The following is a 7,314-nucleotide window of genomic DNA, read 5'->3' on the forward strand; positions in this document are numbered from 1 at the left end:
AACAGAGGGCAAGACAAGAAATAATGGTTGGAAACTGACCAAAGAGAGAAGCAACCTGGAATTAAGGAAAAACTTCCTAACAGTGAGGACAATTAACCAGTGGAACAGCTTGCCTCCAGAAATTGTGGGCGCTCCATCACTGGAGATTTTTAGGGAGAGGCTAGACAGTCACTTGTCTGAAATAATATAGCTTCTCCTGCTTGAGCAGGGGGCTGGACTAGAAGATCTCCAAGGTCCCTTTCAGATTCTAGTCTAGTCTATTCTCTTTGTCTCCAAAGCAAGAAATAGATATTAGATAAAGGAAAACAAAATTTTCTGCTGAAAATCATGGTATATTGATGAAAGACTGTCAAAGACAAAGTGATTCCAAATGTCATTTGGATTTTTCTTTTTCCCTTTTCAAGTGAGATGAGATGGAGATAGTATGCAGAATGATCTTAAAACCAAGCCCCCACTTTTTTAGAAAGAAAAGGAAAGAAAGAAAAGAGAATGAAGGAAGGAGAGAAAGAAAAGGAAGGAGAGAAGAAAAGGAAAGAAGAAGAAAAAAAGGTGGAAATTCTGAGGGGTATGAATTTGAAATTCTGAAATTCTGATGAATTGTATTACTTCACACAACAGCTGCCACTAAGCCAATTGCTCACAATATAGCTATGTTTGTTGCTATAAGTATGCTCCAATCAAACAAACAATGCCTGTAACCTCAAAGAGAGTCATTTAGCAGAACTGCTCCATCTGGAAAAACCCCTTCTGGTGAAGATGTATTGCTTAATACTTGTAGTAATAGTTTTCCTTTCCTTCCAGAGCACGCTGTGTTTGAAGGATGTTGGGATATTGCATCTTCTATTAAAATTAAGTTGGAAGAGAATGAATGGGTACTTCAAATCTTAATATTCACATTTCTGTCACAATTTACAGAGAACGAAAATCTTCCTCAATGAGTGAATGGAAGTATAATGCATATACTAATAAAGAGGAACATAATTTATACCACAAAATGACAACCAAAACTAGTCACAACATCTTTATGTATTAACAGGACATGCTTGTTCTATCATTACCTGTTGGTCTCAGGTTGGGTGTGTCAGTATCTGTTGTCCAAGCCAGCACAAACATATTTGTGTACTTGTAGGTAATATAATTGCAGCACTAAAGCACACGATACCACTAGATCAGCTATACTCATGCAACATGAATAGGAATCATGCTATCGCATTTCAGACTGAAGAAATGTTACCTCCAATCCTCAGCTACAATGACAGCTTGTGCTAAAAAAACGGCCAGTTCAGAAAATGAAGTGAATAGGTGAAAAGATTTTTAAATTGTGTTTCATGGGATCCCCTGTCAGATTATCACTTGAAAGCCAATTTCTCCCACCCACCCCTCTCTAAGACACAGCATTCTGGAGGTGATGGTAACTGAAAACTGCAGCTGCTGTGGACTCTTTTTCGTGACGTCACTTGTAAATCAGGCAGGCTTCAGTTTCAATCCACTTAGCGTTTCTCTACATCTTTTCAAGGGAAGTGTCTCTTTGTATGATCTGGGGCAGGATGAGTCTCTTCCCTCCCCAAAAGAAGAAATGGAGGCACCCAAAGTTGCACATTCACTCATATGAGCTGTAAGGAGAGCAAGCTTGGATGAGTGAGGATTGAGATGGTGTGGGAAGCTATCCATGTTAAAAATAGGGTTGCTTCACCAAGGCAGTTTTTAGAGCTCTACTGCTATCGGTTTTCATCTAGCTGAGCTCCAAGAAATGGGAAATGCCTTGAGCAATGCAGAAGAGTCAAGGGTTGAGAGAGCAGCTCTGCTCTGTGCACAAATACTTTGGCACTTGTAATGCTTTGATATAAATCATTTTAAAGAACACCAAGAAACGTTATGGGTTACTGGTTTGACCAGATTAAAAAAAGTATAAAACCAACGCAGAGAATTACCACCAGATGGATTCGTAACCGGCTGACCAAACGCATTCAATGTGTAGTCCTTAATGGAACTGCATCTACAGGAAAGGAGGTATGCAGTGGGGTGCCCCAAGGCTCTGTTTTAGTACTCTTCAATATCTTCATCAATGATTTAGATGAGGGGACAGAAGGGGAAGTCATCAAATTTGCAGATAACACCAAACTGGCAAGAATAGCCAACACTCCAGAAGATAGGCTCAATATACAGAAGGATCTTGATAGATGTGGACACTGGGCGCTATCTAACAAAATGAAAATCAATGGTGAGAAAAGTAAGGTTCTACATTTAGGCAAGAAAAACCAAATGCACAGGTATAGTATAGGTGGTACCTGGCTCAACAGTAGTAACTATGAGAGGACTAGTGGACAATCAATTAAATATGAGCCAACAGTGTGCTGCAGCTGCCAAAAAAAGCCAATGCTGTCCTAGACTGCATTAACAAGGATAGAATCAAGATCATGTGAGGTGTTACTACTACTTTATAATACCTTAGTAAGATCACTTAGAACAGGGCTTTTCAACCTTTTCACCCATTATTCCACTTTTAGGATATGGCAACATCCGAGTACCACCAATCGCCTAGCAAGGTGTCAAAAACTTGATGACCAAAAAAAAAGGAAAAAATTGATGAAGTACAGGTAATCCTTGACTTACAACAGTTTGCTTAGTGACTGTTCGAAGTTACAATGGCACTGAAGAAAGTGCCCCCCAAGTCACAGCCGAGCAAGACGCCTGCCCGCTCGGTGGCACTCTTCCTCCTGTCCAAGATTTTCATTGTTGTGAGCATTTCTGTTGAGGATTGGCAGCGGGGGTGGGGTGGGGTGGGTGTTTGGTTTTTATTTACCCCCCCCCCATCTGCTGGGTAGTTGCAGCAGGTTTTGGTCACTTCACATGACCCTGGGACACTGTGACCGTCCTATCTGAATGTAAGCATCTGAATGTAAATCACAAGACACTGGAGATGCTGCAACATTCCAGTTGATCGGCGCTTCTTCTGGGCTCAGCAGAAGCACCAGGATCAGTGCTGAGCTCCAGCTGGAGCCTGGCGCTGATCCTGAGGCTTCCCCTGAGGCCTGACAGCCCTGAAGAAGCGCTGATCCTGGCGCTTCCACTGAGCCCTGCAGCTCCAGCCACCTCTCGCTCAGGCTTGTGCGGTGCTGCCACTGGTTCAGCTTATTCCCATCCCCTGCTACCACTTTTCTAGGATGGTCATGTACCACCTGCCAGGTGCCAATGTACCACAGGTGGTACCTGTACCACTGGTTGAAAAGCCCTGACTTAGAACAGGCATGTCAAACTCATGACGTCGCGTGACATATCGTGACTTTTTCCCCATTGCTGGCAATGGGGTGAGCACGGTTTTGTCGTGATACATTCGGCCTGCGGGCCGGCAGTTTGACATGCCTGACTTAGAATATTGCATCCAATTTTGGTACCTATAAAAAAGATGTTGAGACTTTAGAAAGCGTGCAGAATAAAGCAATAAAGATTAGGGGACTGGAGGCTAAAACATAAGAAACAGTTGCTGGAATTGGGTGTGTCTAGTTTAATGAAGAAAAGGGCAAGGGGTGACATGATAGCAGTGTTCCAATATCTCAGGGGCTGCCACAAAGAAGAGGCCAGGACAAGAAGCAATAGGTGGAAATTCATCAAGGAGAGAAGCAACCTGGAACTAAGGAGACATTTCCTGACTGCACAATTAATCAGTGGAACGACTTGCCTTCAGAAGTTGTGGGTGCTCCAACACTGGAAGTTTTTAGAAAGAGATTAGACAACCATTTGTCTGAAATGGTATAGGATTTCCTGCCTGAGCACGTAGTTGAAGTAAAAGACCTCCAAGGGCCCTTCCAACTTTCTTATTCTGTTAAAATACTGAGCCAGTTTGATCTAGTGGTTAAGGCACCAGGCTAGGAATTGGGAAATCATGAGTTCTAGTCCTGCCTTACATATGGAAGCCAGTTGAATCACTCACTCTCAACTCAACTCATATCATAGTGGGAAAATAGGAGGAGGAAGGTCTGTTGAATACATTCACCACCTTCAGTTAATTGTAAAAAATAATAAATGTGGGATACAAATAAATATAAATGAATACATTAAAAAACCAGCAGGGTATGTAATAAATTGTCAGTCAACTCCAATCTGATCTAGACAGTCTGGCCCTTTGAAATGGCCTTGATTATTCTGAAAATTGTTCAGCTTTTTAAACCACCTAAGCTTAAGCTGCAGATCCCTTGGATTCATTTTCTGTGGTTGCATCACATAACTGGGCTTAATTTTCTTTCTACCTAGCAGAACAATCAAGATGACTTTCCAGCTTTGCTATTGTGAAGATTGTAACGCTTCTTTATTTCTGCTTTCTCCCAGACCAAGAGTAACTTCCCATGGACAAGAGAAGTTAAAGAGACAAATGGCTTTCTCTTCAATGGTAGAGGGAAGAACGCTTTTATTTTCCCCAAATTCTGAAGTCAGTGATGCTTGTCACTAAGCAAATACGAAGCGGCCTCACTTTTCATACTGTGATGAACTTTCAACTGCTTAATATATAGACCCATCATTCTGTTCCTTTCAGAGTAAAGTAATGTTGTGCAAAGAGAAAAAAAGGAGTGAATTGTAATCTCCCATTGTTACTGTTGTGAGCTTTTCTTGATTTTTTAGTAAAGTGAACAGAAAGACCTCATCCATCTCCTCTGGTTTTCTAAGCAATGTATGATATACTCCCACAACAATATGGGAGTATATTATATCAGTTTGCATAATGCAAAGACTGATCATTATTGGTTGTATTGTCAGGGTTTAATAATGTGTTTAAAAATTGGGCTGAGTAATTTCCTCTGTATGTAACATATGTTCTATTATTTCTCATTTTTGCTGGTTTTGGGCATTTCATTCCTTTGGTTATTTTAAAATTATATATTAAAACATAGTTAAAGTTCCAACATTTTTTTTCACAAGTGCTATTGCTAAGTTGGATATTACCCATCCTACCTCCTTGTATTTGATTTTTGCTTCCTAGGTGAAGAGCTTGGTAGCTGTCCGTTAAATTTCATTTTGTTATTTTCAGTTCATTTCTTTGATTTATCAAAACTTTTTTTGAATTTCAGTTCTGTCTTCTACACCATGAGATATTTTGTCTTTATGTCTTTTGGCATGAGATAATGGGTTGTAATTTGCATAGTAAAACTTCCTTCCAGACTGCACCATGGGCTGTGGTCAGGTGCTTTTAACCAGGGCTTTTTTTCTCGTAGAACGCTCACAACGGTGTTCTGGCACCTTTTTTTGCAAAAAAAAAGTTCCCTCTATTGGCTTTTGAAAGCCGATTGGGGGGGTAAATCTTGGCTCTTTTTTATGATGCATGGACTTCAACTTCCAGAAATCCTGAGCCAGCCATGCTGAGGGGAAAGAGAGAGGTTTCCAAGCTGAGCAATGCTGGATCAGGAATTCTGGGAGTTGAAGTCCTTGAGTCATAAAAGAGCCAAGGTTGCCTACCCTGCACTAGAGGAGGACATTAAAATTATTTACAAGGTTACTTCTTTAGGAACTAAACTTTTAAAATCTAAAACAGCTAATTCAAAAAAGCCAACAGGAAAGAACCTCACATTTTTCATCTGCTTCTGTCTTTTGGAAGGTAAAATTAGATAACAAAATAATCTATTTCCTATGTTAGCATCTCTGCAATGAAATCAATAAAGGTAACAGGAAAGAAATGAGACACATTTTTCTCAATGTAATATGTCTAATTTAGCTGATGCTAGAAAAAATAGTATCTTTTGTAAATACTCTTGAAAACTATGTTGAATCTGTAACCATCTATTACAACCTAACCACTTTAAACAATTCTTAAGAATGAAATATTCTTAATTTGGACTTTACTTTTACTGTTTGGACTGTTGTGTGTTTTGTAAAATAGATTATTTAGAATCTAGTTATGTTGCACTTCAGTCTTTAAATAATTAACCTAGTATATACATAACAATATATGATGTTTTCCATGGTGAGCTTAACATCGATAACAACATTTATTAAAAAGGCTAAAATAATTTCTGGTGGTATTATCTGTATATTAAAATTTTGTTTAGTCACAATCTTTCACTTTTCACATTCTGGACAAGCAATGGTCATATATACTAGCAAAAGATGTTACATATGTGCATAAGTGTAGTCAGTAGCATATGCCTTTTTAAAAATATCAAACATGCAAAGAAACAAAAATAAGTCCAAAATATCTGTATTACATCCAGAAATGCCAACTTTGCAACCAATATTTCTCATCCATAACTATGGCACCCCAAGGATACCTGCATACATGCAAATGCTTCTCTGGGATTAGTAACGCAGCAGGGATTGCTTTTTCCTTCCAGTAATACAGTTGCAAGAAAAAGTATGTGAACCCTTTGGGATTACGTGGTTTTTTGCATGAATTGGCCATAAAATGCGCTCTAAACGTCATGTAAGTCACAACAATAGAAAAACACAGTCTGCTTAAAATAATACTACACAAACATTGGCTGTTGTCATGTTTTAATTGAACATAAGATGGAAACATTCACAGTGCAGGGTGGAAAAAGTATATGAACCTTTGGACTTAATAACTGGTTGACCCTCCTTTGGCAGCAATAACCTCAATCAAACGTTTCCTGTAGTTGCAGATCAGACCTGCACAACGATCTGGAGTAATTTTGGACCACTCCTCTTCACAAAACTGTTTCAGTGTAGCAATATTCTTGGGATGTCTGGTGTGAATCGCTCTCTTAAGGTCATGCCACAGCATTTCAATCGGTTTGGAGTCAGGACTCTGACTGGGCCACTCCAACTCAATTTTGGTTTCATCTGTCCACGTTTGAAGTTTGCAAAAGAGCACTTGGATGTTCCACAGCACTACTGGCAAAATATACTGTGGACAGATGAAACCAAAATTGAGTTGTTTGGGAAAAACACACAACACTATGTGTGGAGAAAAAATGGCACAGCACACCAACATCAAAACCTCATCCCCACTGTAAAACATGGCGGAGAGAGCATCATGGTTTGGGGCTGCTTTGCTGCCTCAGGGCCTGGATGGATTGTTATCATTGATGGGAAAATGAATTCCAGAGTTTATCAGGACATTTTGCAGGAAAACATACGACCATCTATCCGCCAACTGAAGCTCCGCAGAGGATGGGTGATGCAACAGGACAATGACCCAAAGCATACAAGTAATTCAACAAAACAATGGCTTCAACAGAACAGAATACGCCTTCTGGAGTGGCCCAGTCAGAGTCCTGACCCCAACCCGATTGAAATGTTGTGGCATGACCTTAAGAGAGCGATTCACACCAGACATCCCAAGAATATTGCTACACTGAAACAGTT

The 7,314-nt window shown here is 39.9% G+C and overlaps 1 protein-coding gene across 1 annotated transcript in view; it reads right to left on the reverse strand.

The window, feature by feature from the left end:
• The window catches only part of SLC41A3 (solute carrier family 41 member 3), a 41,402-nt gene extending 40,062 nt beyond the window's left edge, over positions 1-1,340 (reverse strand). Inside the window, exon 1 of the mRNA XM_081315908.1 lies at positions 1,235-1,340. The gene's annotated coding sequence lies outside the window, so the exon portion shown is untranslated. The remainder of the gene's footprint in view (positions 1-1,234) is intronic.
• Between the last annotated feature and the right edge of the window lie 5,974 nt (positions 1,341-7,314).

The sequence above is a fragment of the Vipera berus genome, assembly GCF_964194415.1.
Source record: "Vipera berus genome assembly, chromosome: 2".
NCBI classification, from domain to species: domain Eukaryota; kingdom Metazoa; phylum Chordata; class Lepidosauria; order Squamata; family Viperidae; genus Vipera; species Vipera berus.